Raw genomic sequence first — 16,321 nt, forward strand, 5'->3', positions numbered from 1 at the left:
CTGTGCTGTTTGCACGGTGTATGCATGCACATGCCCCAGCCAACACTGATTTAAATGTCAGAAAAAGCCATTCAAGACCACGCTGTGTAATTCACTTTATGGCTGCACGCTGTATGCATTCCTAGAAAACAAATGGGTCATTCTGTCAGTGTTCCCACTTTGCAAAAATACTTGGCATCGGTTTAGTTGTTTTTAATATTGATGGGTTTGATATCTCAGTAGTTGCCATGATTGTCGTGTGTCATAGACATTAGAAGGAAGCCTGGGTTTTGGCTCTCAATCTACCTGCTTCTAAGGGAATGTTTTTAAATTTTCTTTTTAAGGTGCTTCTTCATGCCCCAGCTAAACTTTCCCCAGATTACATGTTAGCTATGATAGCTGTGCTACAGTTAGATTTTAATCAGCCTTAGTACACAGCAATGTTAAACACTGAAAGAGCTACTAATTAATCGCCTTTCTGTGTGTAACAGAGAGATAAATATCCATCCCAGAGGAATTGTGATTTCATGGTTTCTAATGATGGTTAGATTACATTATCTGGATCACTTAGGCTGTGGGTGTCATAAAAAATGCTCAAAGTCATTTATATTCAGTTTAATTATTTTTTTTTAACTTTGTAAGCCTGAGAAAATAATGTGGTGTTAGCAAGTCTGTTTCATATTTTAGTTAAATATACCTTTGTTGCACTGACTGAATGGATTCAGATGACAGTGACAAACTCAGTTCTTTTCTATTTATTTAACAAGCACCCTCAGCAATCAAATTAACAACGTACAAATCTTCATCGGGCTCCTGCAGAAGAGTCTGTTGGGCTCTGCAGCATTGTTGAGCTCTGGGGACATATTTTTGGGTGTCCATTTGAGGTGAAATTGCTCATTCTTGTATCATTCTGTAAGGTCTCAGTTGTCTGCCTTGAACCAAGCATTAAGGGGACTTTTGTGTTTAATCGGGCTGCATTGCAGATTAAACAGTGATCCAACAACTCTTTCAGCAGTTTGCTCCTCTTTCTTTCCCAGCCCCAGTCCTAACCGACTGGAGTCCGCACACAACCGCTGCACATGCATATATATGTCTGTGACACACTTAAATCTGGTAGCTGCAAAACGTTAAAAAAAAATCCTACTCCATGTGTGTAATAGCTAATAGTTGCATATTTTGAAGTTATACTCATTCATATTTAAAAGGCTGAGGCTCCTTTGAACTGCTGTGTTGGAGGGGGAAGTTAATTGTTTCTGAATGAGGATGATACTCCCTTTCCATATCAATTACGTGCACTGCTCCAAATTATCAATAATGCTCATTTCCAATCTCCAGCGTTTGCAGTTTTGCAGTGGAGGAGTGCACTCACAGAGGCTGCCTGGCTGCAGGTCTGCAGCCCCTGCCTGTACCCGCTGAATACCCGGGGATGGAAGCAGCCCCTGAGGAGCAAGGTGAGATACAGAAATGGGATAGATTTCCAAGGGAGGGTTTGTGATCAGTTAGCTAAAATTGCTTCTGAAGTTTTGCCAGCAACTGTTTTACGTGTCTGACTTGGTGACTAAGGAACTGTACTATCTTAAATAGAGAACTCCAGAACTTCAGAAGGTTTTCTTCTTGTTTGAATGCACAGCACAATGAATTTGTACCCACAGAGCATTCACCACTTACATTTCAAAACCTACAGCACACTAAACGTGAAACTTTTGTTCAAATTTCAAGGATTTTGATAGCCCAAGTGAATAGACACTGCCTATTGATTTTTCCCTTACAATGACTCTTGGATAACCTATTTTCTCATTTATTTTTAACGACAGCTCATGAGATTTTACAGCAATTCTGCCCAACCTCCTAATATCAAAATCCCTCCTTGACCCTGAAAATTGTAATTCTGCTATAGATCACAGCTGCTGAATATTACCTTTTACTAAGCTGGTTAAATAAAATATGTCCAAATCACTAGATCCCACAGGCCATGACTGCAATTCTAATTATGCAGGGTCTGTATTTCTGCTCTGCCGTACAGCAAAGCGCAGCTCTCTCTGAGTCCACACCAAAGTGTGGGAATCCAGAATATTGGTTCTAGTTTTGAATTAAAAAAAAAGAAGAAGAAGAAAAAAAAAAGTTACATCTCTGTTCAGTGATTTTCCTGTAAAACTTTTACAAGGGAACCAAATGCTTTTGAAGTGTTCTATACAATAAAATGCTGTGTAAGTCTGGAGGACAGGAGCATGTGGCGAGAAATTTCTTGTGTCTGGGGGATGGGTGTATTTGATGTGAACCCATTTCAAAATCAGGAAAAAAAAAAGTCTCGCACGACTCTTATGCTGCATATTCTACACAATGGGTTGGGAAACCAATATAAGGAGACTAATTCTGGCCATTAAACGTATCCTCTCCCCTCCCACTGCTTATTCAAAGAGCGATCACATGCTCCCTGCTGCATGTTATGCCATTATAGAATATAGATACGGAAGAAACCTATTAGATTAGCTGTTCCACCTACTGATGTGGGATTGTTCCCTGGAGAACTTTTTTCATCAGTGGATCACAGAGTAACTTTGTGGGCACGCTGTGCCAAGACCATCTTGGTTTTGTTCTGCTTTTCCCCACATCCTTTCCCTCTGGTGCCAAGAGAGCTGCTGGGAGTGTGGTTGGTAAGGAGAAAATGGGATTCTTTAGTTTTGTGGTCACACGGGTGTTTCAGATGCTTAAGTGTGTACATATTTATGTGAACGCTTAATCTCTGTACTACTTTAATTAGCGCCCAAGTTCAGAGAACTATATGGGGATGAGTGTGGAGGGAGTGCCTTATTCAACTTAGTTCACTGTATGACTTTCTGGAGCCTGATGATCTTGTATAGAAAATCACCTCCACAGTTTGCCCTGATTCTGCAGTATCCTCTGATCTGGTTTCCATTTTGCCTTCTGCATTCACTCATATGTGAGCAGATGGAGACAGTTTTAATTGCTTGTCAGCCAGTGGAGGCAGCTTGGCATTTTTCTGCTTTTCTAAACAGAAAGTTGATCAAAATTTGATTTGTTATTCTAGGGCAGCCTTCTAGGTTAGGGTTAGGGTCAAGATTAGGGTTAGAGTTTTATTAGCTCCCATATAACTCTGAGCTTGGCATTCTGCACATTTGTGCCCACTGCTGGGGAGCTTTCAGGTGGGTTTTGTTCTCCAAATGTTTCACTTCACCTTCTGCCTGGCAGCTTTTCCTTAGCTATTTCTCATATCCTGAACACCTCTGAGGACCTCAGTGCCAGCCATTCTGCATTTAGTGATTTTATTCATTTCATACAAATCCATCTTCAAAGCACCTTGAAAATGCTCCTTACTTAAGCTTCTTTCTGCCATGTGGGAGATGCCAATTACGTCCTGTTCTGGTCCATGTGGGCTTGAGCCCTGCATCCTGGTACAGCTGAGCCTTTCCTCCACAGGCCGCCCATACATGCATTATCATCTCCAGGCCTCTGCACTGTCCCCAGAGATGAAACCAGGATGCAGAGTGGTCTGCCCACCAGCTCACCCCAGCAGGAACCAGCATGGGTCCTGCAGAGCCCAGACCTAGCAGCAGGAACAATCTGCACACAGAAGACCCTGCAGCCTTTGGAGCTGCATTCTCCCTTGTCCAAGGGCTTGGTCCTCAGTGCTTTCCTTAGGTTTATTTAGACTGTAAAAAGTGTGGGAAAGGGAGAGGAGCAAAAGCAACCAATTCCATGCTTCAGATTCAAAGTTCTGCTTTCCAACCTCAGAATATAATAAATGGCTGCTGACTTACTTGACATGGAGATAAAGTCTGTGGGGTGAATTTTCAGAGCAACGCACAGGAAATTATATGCACAATTACTGTTGTTAACAGAGCCTGGGCATGTAACTCCCTGCACAGCAGGCTGGAAATCTTCCCCATGCATGTTTAATGGGGTTTGGGTTGCTACATTCCTAGGGCTGTGTCCCTTTTCTAATGCCTGGTGTCCTGGATGAAACAAAGGAAGTACTGAATGTAAAAGAGATTTCATTTTGCTATTAAAATAATATTCTCTTTATCTGCAGCCTTCCTCTAATGCCGGAGAACTTCTTGCCTCACTCAGTGATCCCTTAACCTTTCTGTGCTGTGAGAAAAATACCACGGCTTTATTTATTTATTTCTTCTTCTAAATGTCTTCCACACAACCTGCTCATCGATGTTCATACAAATGAGTGCATACGTGTTCGTACAGGCAGCCCACTTTCTTCTAAGGATGGCTGTTGCTGAAGTAAGTGTAGGTCGTAACACGGAAAATATTTATCTAAATCTTAATGAGTAAATGCCTCTGTGCAAAGAATAGATGTGCACATCTTCATAGGAAAATGAATGGCATGTGCCATTTCACTAAGCAGACATATTTTAAATGTCTCAGTGCTCAGGTTATTAGTGTGTGTTACTTAAACTTTAGCCTGCTGTAAACTAGGAAGGGTTTGTAACTCTCGGATGGTGTTGTGCTTCCATGCTGTTTATTTAGGTTTATTTATGGCAGTCGTTTTCCCTTCCTGTGAAGAAGACTATCTCCTGCACCTCGATCAATTGAAATGAACTTTAATTAGCTCCAATAAAAAATAAATTACTCCTTTAAACTGACGGTTTTGCAGCTAAAAAGAGCTTATGTTTGCAGCTGTGCAGTCTATTGATTGAAATTTTCTCTTCCTCAAGTTATGCTTGACTCCAGCTTTCTGCAGGGTCTTGGAGGAAGAAAGAAAGGTGCTGTAAATTGAGCCTAGAAACACCAAAGTAAAAACACACATCAAATATATACATATACATCAAATGCATATAAAAGTTTCTAAAAGGTTTAAATCATTCCAAAATTACGTATGATTGCTCTTCAGCTCCCCAAAACGCTTTCATCTCCAAGCAGAAAAAAAGTGCAGCTTTCTCAAGTTTTAAAAGCATTGTTGGGGCATGTCTAATAGAATGGTCTAACTTCTCGTGTCTTGATATATGCAGCACGGTTGATTGTATTCTCCTTAGAACAGATCTTGAAACTGTAAATATGTTTTTGAAGTAAATAGTCACTTGATAATTGCTTAATGAAGTATCACAAACCAGCAGTTTTGAATACAAAAAAACAAGTTCAAAACTACCGTGTGGTGTCTCTTTCTACTGGAAATGGGCTTTTCCTTGTAAACTTCTGTTATATTTGGAGAGACATAATCCCAAGGAAAACGATAGCAGTACTAATAAGGAACATACTATCTTTCATGTGGCTGTTTTTTTTTCATGTTTAAGGTTTCTTTGTTATTATCTCAGTAGCAAGACTCTCCACACAGTCTTAGGCAGAAAATCAAAATATGCCTTAAAGCAATAATCTTTTAATAAGTATCAAATGTCTTTCTATGAGATAAAAGAATTCCATGGTGCACACACACACACACACACACACTCATCACCGTAACTCTTATTTTATACATTTTCAGCAATATTTTGAGGATTTAAAAAATTTTTATTTTTAATCAAAACTAAAACCGCCTCACAAATTTGAGATCAGTGTATTGATGCTACAACAAATTCTGGTAACATTTGTCCCTGCTTTCTGAGACTCTTAGTTCCGAGGACTGTGGAAGGTGGGAGCACCTCCTATGTAGAGATTTCCTCTCTCCAGGGAGGGACATGGTTAGTGGGCATGATGGTGATGGTTTGGCAGTTGGACTGGATGATCATAGTGGTCTTTTCTAACCTTAATGATTGTATACTTCTATGGCCTTGGATGTTCCAGTCAGTCAAAATAGGGACATTGCTCCAAACTTCATTAAGACACCAGCTTGGAAAGTTGAGGTTTTGGTACTGATTATTCAGGGGTGTGGGATGGAGTGTATTCACACAACCAAATTTTGAGTGAAAAAAGGTAAAGCCCTTCAGACTCTGATGCAAGGAGCTTGCTTTGCTCTGTTAAAGGGGATCAAGGGCTTTACTATCCAAGTGTGTTCCACATAACTTTAGGTTCACATCCAGCAAAACTAAGCAGGTTGGTCCTTATGTAAGGAATATATAGGCATGATCTCTAAAATTAGACTGTGGAAACACCCCCTCCTTCTACTGCCAAGGGGGAAAGGGGTTGAAAGCAGCAGGAACAGTCATTCTGCTAATGGAAGCAGGTTCAAGCTTCTCCTTGGCTAACCAAGCCTTAGATTTGTTTCTGGGGAGGAGAACAGTATTTATCTGTGTCTGACATCACAACACAATGCTAATCTTATCTCAGTAGCTTCTCTGTGGTCATGACAGGTGTAGTGCTCACCCCTGTGCTTTTGGAGTGCACGTGTGTTGTGCACAGATTCTTTCTTCCTCATGGTATGAATCAAGAATATTTCTACCAAACAGAAAACAAGCATGAAGGAGAGGAAGCCAGAGCTGCTGCATTTCCAACAAGTCACATGGAGCCTTGAGGGAGTGAAGTGGGAGAGATGATTTTTGTAAAACGCACCTTGGCATTCAGTGACAACAGAACACAAATCTACGTGCCACAGGTTGGGCTGCCAAAGTTGCTCTCTTTCCTAATGTATGATAAATACTCCTAATTGCTTTTCACTTTCATACTTTTCTGTGCCCCCTAGCTAAGACATCTGTCTGCAGCCTTTAAGCCTCATCCTTTCAGCACCTGCTTTCACTCGTGTCTGTCCACGTATGCTGTTTCTTACCAACTCAGCCACCCCATCTTCATCTCCCTGCCTCTGTGCCTGCAGAGCCCAGCTCAGGCGTGTGCTGCTGCTTTGGAGCAATTCATGCTTCTCCTGGCAGCTGAGCTGCACGGCGTGAAGGTGAAGCAGGTTTGCTGCACCCATTGCATAAAGATGCACAACTTTCCTTGCTCAGAGGAACCCAAAGCATGCATGCCATGCTGAATATGAAACAGAAATGATATCTACCTTTGATATTTCCCAGTTTTAGAAGGGAAAATGCAGTGAAAAGAAAAAGTAAATGAAACTAAATGTAATTTGTCTCCTTCACTGAGATGGGTCCAAATTTCACAGCCCCTGAGCCAGACCTCTCTTGGTATATATGGTGGTGCTAATTTGAGTTGTGAACTTATGATTACTTTCTTTTTTAAATCCACACAGTGTTGCAGGAAGGAGACTTTGAAACCCTTTTAAGTATCTTTCTCATTAATTTCTTTAATCTTCTGATCTTGCCTTCTTTTAAGTTGTTTATTTTTAAAACAAAGACAAAAGTGATCTAGAAAGCTTTGTTACTAAAGGAAAGGTTTTAAAACTGTATGTGATACAAAATAATTAAGAGAATATAAATATAGATGTAAACAGTGCACAGACTCACAGAGTCAGTGTGCTGGAAGAGCTTCCTCCATGGGCTTTAAAGGGAAGGTGGGCAGCACACAGGTGGCAGATCTCTATTTCATGCACTGGCCATAGCAAAGCCTTCTGTCCTACAAGTTTATTGACTTCATTTAATATTTTTAAATGCTGCAAGACACCAAATTAAAAGCACAGAAGATGGAACAAAATACCCTACCCGATGAGGAAGGCTTTGAAATGCTCTGCTTGGGATGCCTGAATAGACTTCATTTTCAGAAAGAATGTTACTTGGCTGTCTCTGGAAATCAGGTTCTCTCGGTGGAGCTTTGAGCTTAATCCCCCCCAAAAAGACACCTGAAGTGCCCCAAATCATTCATCTCATTTAAGGATATACTTTTTTATCCAGATAACCAGGACAGGGAATGCTTGAATTTTGGATGAAAGAAAACTTAGATGAGCAAGGAAGTTATTCCCCAAGGACTATATCCTTAGCAATACTATGAGCCAGCAACCCCCGTAGCTTTCAGCATCTCTCATGATCAGACTGGATGTCTTTTGCCTGAGGCTGAAAATCTCTTCCTCTCTATAACCAAAGAGATGTTGGCTGTGAGTTATGATTAGTAATAGAGTCCATTTGTGGTGAGGTGGGGGGAAGGGGAGATGATGGACCCAGAATCATAAGATTTTATGTGCTCGGCTTATTTCCAAACAACCATGGAGGACTGCTCTGGTCCAGGTGGTTCAATGCTTAAGGATAAAAATGAAGAGAGCACGGGGAACAGATAAAGGAGAACAAACAAGCAGTTCTGTGTAAGTAGTCTGATTTCTATATAAGTGGTATAATTGAAATACAGCTGGTTGAGGGATAAACTGAAGGAGTTGCGCTGTCTAAAAGAGAACCTGGAAGAAAGATCAAGATTGCAAGGGTGAAATGCTGTCAGAAAAATGGAATCCAACAACTCTGTTGGCAAAACAGGCTGGGAAGGCGTCGGAATACCTACTCAGAGCATCAGAACCCGCCTCCTTTCCCTGGTGGGGTGAGGGGACAGCAGCACGGGAGTGCTGACTAGAGTCAGACACAAATCCGTAGTCAGCTCTCACTGGCACATCTGGGCGAAAACATTCCAAATTCAGAGGCCAAGAGAGGGGATGCGTTGTGTTTGGCCTGACTCTAATTGCATCCCTGCATTACTATGCAATTATTTGCTGCCATGCTCTACTCCAGAGGCCGGAGTGTGCCAGCTCCCTTCCTGAGCAGCCCCAGAGGCCAGAGGAGCTCATGGATCTCATGCTGGGGGTGACAGCTCAGATGGCTCTGCAGCTCTGCTGCCAGCCCTGTTGGCAGTGCTTGTGTCCCCAGGACGGTACACTTTTCTCTCATGGTGTGTTTTTCTCAGCAGGCTTTCAAAGTTTTAAAAATCACATAGAAAACATAAGGCAGGGAGAAGACCAGTTTTCACTATCTATCATATCTATCTTTTCATATCTATCTCAGGAAAGAGAGGGCTAGAGAAAACAGCTAGAGCTAGTTTTGGTAGCGTTTTGTATGGCTGTTTTCAATATATATCTCAAAAGGAGGCAGCATCTTTTGCAAAATACACATCTCTTTCAAACTAGAAATGGTAGTTTTGCTTTTTCTCCACAGATCTGAACTACACATTCATATCAGAACTACAATGAATGATGTGAATAATGGCATAGTAAAGTAACTCAAGTTTCTGAGTGAAAAGAAAAGGAGTACTTAACACCAAGCAAGGATGTGTTCCTCATTTCTAATATGGCCCTCACTAAGTCTTCTACCCAATGAGGTGTCTGTGTTTATATGTATTTGCTCACTGCCTGAGGTTGCATTGTTGGCTGTAACTTCATGGTGGAATCTGAGGCAGAAGAAAAGACAAGAGAGAACTTCTCCCATCCACTATCAAATAACTATTCAGTGCTTTCCAAACTCACCTGTTTATTCATGAATGGGGCACAGCTGTGAGCAGCACAGGCTGCTGGGACAGCAAGTGGTAAAGAGCCTTGCTGGCCAGCTGGCAGTAAGGGAGTGCTAGTGAGATAAATGGGCAGTTTTCCTTGGATTTCTTTTTAAGTGTGGGATGTTTCTCAGGTTTTTGCAAGAGGTTCTTTTTTTATTTCTGGTCATTGGAGTAAAACTGGAGCAAATCTGGATTTCAGCCAGAAACCTCACCAAAGAGAGAAGAGCTCAAGGGTCCTTCACCTCTCAGCTGGTGTCATTTCATGCTGCAGGCAAGTGGTTCCTATTTGTTTTGTTGTTGTTTTTAAGTATAAGTATCTACATAAAAATAATGCTATGCTGAAAAGAATTGTGAATATGATGTTACCTCATTGTGAGTGACAGGGTACACAACTGCCTGATGTGAGCATAAAAGTTCTCATAGGTCAGAACTCCGAAAGAAAAGAAACTTTTTTTCTAGTCAGGCCTTTCTGTCAAGAAGTAGAGAGGAAGATTTTATTTATTTTTGTGGTTATGTGATTGCCTGTGAAAAGTCACCATAGTGAAATGCTGTCATTCACTTTAGAGTCTGAGTTACCAAGAGGGCTCGGTGCAACTCTTTGGGAAGCTGCTGGTGGCAGTGGGGTTTTCAGCAGGGTTTCATGTTGTGTGTGTAAACTACTGGTTGAGCAGCTCAGCAAGTTACCGTTCACAGCCTTCAAGGAGAAAAGAGGATATTTTATATGTAGGAGCGTGCCAAGGTGGAGGTGCTATCTGGAAGAGGTGCTCTGCATGTCTCACCATCCTCCTTCTGAGAAGTGCTTAAGTATGAAGAGTTCTTGGACTTACCAGAGGCAGCTTCTTGAAATGCCTCCTCCTGAAAGCATTTAAGGCCAGGCTGAATGGGGCTTGGAGCAACATGGTCTAGAGGGGGTTGGATCTACGTGATCTTAAAGGTCCCTTCCAACCCAAATCATTCTATGATTCGGTCTTGTGTCATGGAGTGGATGTGGCTGTGGAAGGCATAGGGACAACCAGGAGGCATGGGCCTGAGAAGTGTTTTACTGTGGTTTGCTGAAGAATTGAATTAGTACAGGAAAACCACATTAGAAATGCAGCTGGACTATTTTAACTTTCTTGTTTTGGGACCCTTTTCTGCTGTTTTTCCTGCTGTATTTTCTCCCAGGCACGAGTTCAGATGTGATCAGTTTATCCATCTCATACCTAAGTCTCCTCTGCATATGAGTAGGCAGAGCTGGCTGCTCTTCTGCCTCACCACCCCTTCTGGAGTACAACCTCTGCAAGAGATCTGAGGTGGGGTGGAGACTGGTTGGCAGGGAAGTTATGGTCTTAGGTTTTTCTTTATGGAAAAGAAAGGAGGAGAATGAGAAAGGACTTAAAGTTATCACTTCTCTCCTCACCCCACCCGCTGTTGGTGGGCTTTGAGCCTCCCTTCAAACCTCATGTGATTCAGGCCCAGCAAACTCCAGAAGCCAGAGTCTTTGGATCAATGTCATCCTCCTCCTTTTGTGCCTTGTCCAGAAAGCACACAAGCACACATGCATTCCAGACAGTGACTGTGCATCCAGAAGGGCTGAGCTGGACGTCTCTCCAGAGGCAAGGCCAAGTTGCACTTCATGGAAGGAAGGCAGCAGAGCCTAAATAGCATTTACCTTATGTTTCTCATTCACAGGCTGCTCTAAATCATTTGTTACAGGGGTGGGGGGAAGGAGGAGGATACTGGGATTGTGTGCAATCTGAATGCCAAGGAGTGCTTTTGCTTTCCCTAGAGATGAGTTCTGCGCAGCCTTGCAGGGTGTGATCTCTTATTTGGTAATGTGAACGCAAAGAGCAGAAGCACAAGCAACCAGCGCAGCAATAGAATTAGATCAGAGTATTTGGACTTTGCTGAGGTTCCACACCCAAGTAAGGCACAAAAATACATTCACAGAACTGCACGTGCATGTTCTCATGTAAAATTGATTGGGGAAAAATGGGAACGAGCCTCCTTTTCTCTTAAGTGAACTGCTTCTTGGGAGAGCAACTGTGTGCTGCACTGAGCTGGGACCACAGAACTGGGCTTTCTGTGGGAACTTGCATAGGGTCATTTGTTTGGATTCTATTTTACTGTGATGGTGACATAAAAGTAGGTGCCACACATCTAAGCAGAGCATCTGAGCATTCTTTATTTAAGGAGTTGTTTAAAAATAACCCACAGGCTAGGATCTAAACTATATTACTATGCGCAAATAGACTTGCCAGCATTTCTTTGACTTCTTGACAGCTTTTGTGTGCAAACAGTCATGAGAAGGGTGTACAGAGTAAGCAGGTACCACCTTCTATTTGGCACTTCTGGACTCATTTATTTAAAGGGTAGTGCTTAAACCTTAGTAACAGGTTGACAAATTTAGCGTAAAACCAAATTGAAATCACCTTCAGGAACTTGCCAGGTTGGCCATTTAGGAGTCTGAGTGGGTATTGATTTGAGGCGAATACTCTAAAGTTTGCGTTACCCTTTGAAAAGTGCTAATGTAGTTCTTGTCACTTTAAATTAACTTTAGATAAGAGGGACTGACAGAAACATGAAGATGTGTGAACCATATTTGACTGATATTCTGTCAAATATTGCATGGGGTTATGATCCACAACTTTTCCCATCTGCTGCTCAAACCTGAATCCTTGAATGCACAATGGATTAATTACCATATTTTGTTCTGATTTCACTTAGTAGTATAAAAGACTCTGAATGTTAAGTGTACCCTTACCTGCCTTCTTTTTCTAAGGGTAAGGTGTATGAAGAGGGGAGGGGGTATTCCTCAGCAGTTTTTCATACCAGCATATAATGATTTGCTAAGTGCACCTCTTTTCAAGTAATTAGATTCCCAGAAGTTAACCAGAGTAACACAGCACTCAGGATTTCATTCACTTCTTCCCTTGGAGACTTTTTTTCCCCTTCAGTAATAAAAGCAATGAGCGCTGATGTAGCACGTTCCATCTGCTGCGCTTTACAAGCAGCAGTATAATTATGTGAGGCTTTGCCATTCAGTATCGTTGCAGAAGGATACGGTGTGGAGCAGTGGAGGTCAACATTTTCTACTGATGTTATGTTTCCTAGAAGGCATGACATTGATTCCCTGGTACCACCTGCCCATCCCAGCAGTTCAGGATGACGCTTGGCAAAGTAGCCTGCCAACTTCTGCAGGTGGACACCTGAAAAGCTGGACATCTCAAATTAAAGGCTCTTTTGAAAACAGAAGCAGTAGTAACTTGCCAAAAAATCCCCTCGTGTTTCAGTGATAAAACTCAGAAGCCTGTAGTAGTAACTCTTTTCTTCTTACCTCTTTTCTCCCAGTGCTCTTTGGCTGAGCTGACTTATCCTGACTTCCAGCTGAGGGAAATAATGCCCACTTTAGTTCATATACTAAATAGTTTTCATAGTGTAGAAGTATGGTAATAGCCAGATCCTTCACTTTGTGGTGTCCTTGACTGCTGTATCCCCTGAGTGCTTTTTGTCTTGAAGACACTGCACATCGCATTGACATCCCAGGTTACATTCTGGCACCATGCTGCATATCAGATAGGAAACACTTCTCTGTCTGTCTTGTTGACTCTCATGTTCTTATGTCAGTGAGAGAGTGTGGGTATCTAGAAACAAGCAAGCTTGATGGTGCTCTGAAAGGAGGAGTGAATGTGTGCAGTTAGACTTTGTAAGCTGGAGTACCAAACCACCTCTTATTGCAATGAAGTACCGTCTGGAAGAGCTTCATAAACAATACACTAGGGAGTACCTGTGTACCCAGTCCTGGTTTTTTTATATGTTTTGACTGGCTTTGGAGAATTAGAAAAACACTGCCATAGTCCAGTACTAGAATATTATACAGGTTCCCCAGAGATATTCCTAACCATTCTTCTGTACCTTTTTTTTCTTCTTCAGTAAACTTGTATTTTCATGTCATTCATTCTTCAGTCCTTTTTTTTTTTTCCTAAACAAAAGCACCAAGGCTTGATTTGGGGATCCCTTCCTTCTGATTTCTTTCTGTGATTAGCAAATTTGGATTGCTGTAAGTGAAAATTCTAAGCAGAGAATGACTGTTACCAAGGGGAGAAGTACTTACTACAAAGGTGCAGGCTTGATCCTTCAGATCTCATTGCTTTTAATTCTGAGAGGCAACGAGGATTGAAGAAAACATTATGTGAGCCCAAGGATAGGAGGGGGGAAGAAAGGGGGGATTTGAGCAACTCTTGGAACATGTTAATAAGTTCCTACTCCTTGGCTGGAAGTTGTTCCTCAGTTTGAATGCATTCCTATCCTCTTGCAGTAGCAAGTAGCTAAACAGCCGCTAGTGTTAGCAAGCACATAGCTGGTGGCTACAGGACAGCCATAGAGATCATTAACTTCTGAAATGTTCTAAGAAGCACTACCGTCCAACTACATACCATCCAACGCCAGCAAGTGTTCTGTTGGGGTTTTGGAAATGACTCAACATTTAGCTCATTCTGCTGCCCTTAACTCAATCCCAGTGAAAGCTGATGCCTTAAACTCTATACCAGGGGGTCAAAGGAGAAGCTTTTTGTTTTAGTGCCTCTTTTTGTTTTCTTTTCATCTAACTAACACGTGGCCCAGCTTAATAATCTTTATTCCTGTGGTGTAAGGTCATTAACAAAACCTTAATAGAAATGTTTATGGACAAGGTTTGCATCGTTGGACCTCTATTTAGGGAATGTTTTCTGAAAGGAAATGGTATGATGTTTCTTTAGACCATCTTGTGAGTGACATAAAGATTAATGAGGGACAGACAAATGCCCTTGTTCCAAAGTCAGCAAAAAATAGAAGGTTCTGTTTAAACTTTTCAAAATGAATTACAGTCAGGTGCTGACTATCAAGAAAAGAAATGAAATCTGAGTTGAAGAGTCTGGAATAATTCACCGGGTCTTTCCCCAAACCTGTCACTCTTCTCTATGGACATGAATATTAAGGGATAACAGAATCTGCAAATCATAAGCTTGTGAGGCATGCTCAAAAGCTTGAGGGGACTCAAAAAAGATAGTTGAGGAGATGCAAGGATAGCTGGGTATTTAGAAAAATACAGGTATTTAAACCTGAGTAATGGATGCAAAAGAGGAAAAATAACTGGGTTTTTAGATTTGATTTTGAGAGAATTGGTAGAATAATGGGTAGAGGAACGATCTCACCTGCTGTAAACATCTCTCTATGGATGTGACGAAGGCTAATTATGACAACTTGCAAGCACCAGTTTTGGTGTTGCTTTTTTCTTTTTTTTCTTCCCTCCCCTTCCCCCCCCCCCCCCCCCCAAGGTGATTCAGCTTAATTTGAAAATTTGAATTACATAGGTGGAATAATTTAGGAATAATTTAGTGTTATGTTTGAATTTTGCCTTGTAAAACTATGGGTTGTGAATGTGTGGATGTTACTTTACATCTACCACGTGGAAAGAAGTTAGAATGCTTTCAGAAATATTTAGTGGGACCAATCAGCTGCAAGAAAGAATGGAAACCAAGTAATGATCTATTGTTGCTTCTTATTTTTGAGACAAACCACTGGGGCATTATAGACCAGATCCCTGCTGTATTCTGGAGTATGTTCTATAGGCCTGACTTATTTTTAATTTCACTCTTAACTAATTTTGTTGTTTTCTTAACTGTACAAAACTCTGATATTACCCAGGATATACGCTGTAGCAGGTTCTGTGTGATTAGGTCTCTCTTTAAGCTGTGCATTTAATGTGTATATTCTTCTGACTGCTGAGAGATATGGTCGTATGCTGTGCAGTTTGGAAAATGCATTCTTTTAGATGTCCTTCGGTTGAAAAATATTTTGTTCGAGTCATATTTTCAAATGAACAATTGTTTTCTTTAAGAAGAAAGCCAGCCTTGTTGAATTCCATTTTGAAAGTACAAATGATCACGAGAAACAAAAGATTATTCTCCGTTCAGTAAATGATCAGGCAGCAACCAATGACCCAGCCTTCCCAGGACCACGCATGTGAGTTCATATGCAGAGGACAGAACCATAAGTGCTCCTGTAAATGATTTTGGAGAGAATGCTGAATATTTCTTCCTTTCCCTTCCTCTCTTGACTCACAAAAGCAATGTGAGTCCTGACAAAAGAGAAACCACAGAATTCGCAGAATGTCAATAGGATCTTGGGGTCTGATTCCCACTAGTTTTTCTGGGCTCAGAACTGAGTAGTTATTGCCTAGAGGACTAGACAATAGGTTCATTCCTTCTCCTGAAGAAGAAAAGAATGAGGCATTTCCTGTGTATGTTCCTATGGCCCACCCTAGGACACACAAAGCTATTTACAGAGTAATACTTGCTCCTCACCCACAAAGATCTGATCCTTGCACCAAATCACTGTGTGCTGGCTGCTCACACTGAGTGCTCATTGAAACCTCACAGTCACATGGAACATTCATGAAACCACTTGAGTGCAGGTGGTTTTTGCATTGGAAACATGTGAAAACATGTGTTTTCTATGTTGTTCTTTATATGAAGGCTTGTGTCCAACAACCTAATTATTTTTAAGTATTACATCATTCTTACTAGTGCAAGCAAAGTGCCAACACCTGCTCTTTACTGCAGTCTGTAATGTTTTTCCTGTCCTCACCTATCTTCCAAATTGAAGGGGGAATCTTTCTTACCCTGAAGGAATTTACTTGCATGATCTCCAGCTCTGTCACAACACACGAGACCTGAGCTCTTCATCTTTTGAGTCTAACTGTACTAGCTCACACTGCCTTGCTTGGAGCATCCATTTGAAGTCCCCTAAAAATGCCCAACAAGTGTAGTTGCACTCGGATAACAACAAACCTTTTTATACCTCTCAACAGAGTTTTCACCAGATAACAGTCCTTCCACTTTTAAGTCTCTGAAAGGTAGGAACGATGATTTTTGTCAACATCTTGTAGACAGAGAAGTCTTAGAAGTAAAACAAAACACTTTCCATTAGATGCAGCCAAGTTATTATTTGGAAGACCTCTTGTATGAGGCCAGAAAATAAGGAGGAGCTTGTGACCTTATTGCTGTGACACTTGTGAGCAAAACCCAGACCTGTCTCACGAGGTAAGGCAGAACTGCTGGGT

This window comes from Excalfactoria chinensis, chromosome 6 (genome assembly GCF_039878825.1).
Source record: "Excalfactoria chinensis isolate bCotChi1 chromosome 6, bCotChi1.hap2, whole genome shotgun sequence".
Classification (NCBI taxonomy): domain Eukaryota; kingdom Metazoa; phylum Chordata; class Aves; order Galliformes; family Phasianidae; genus Excalfactoria; species Excalfactoria chinensis.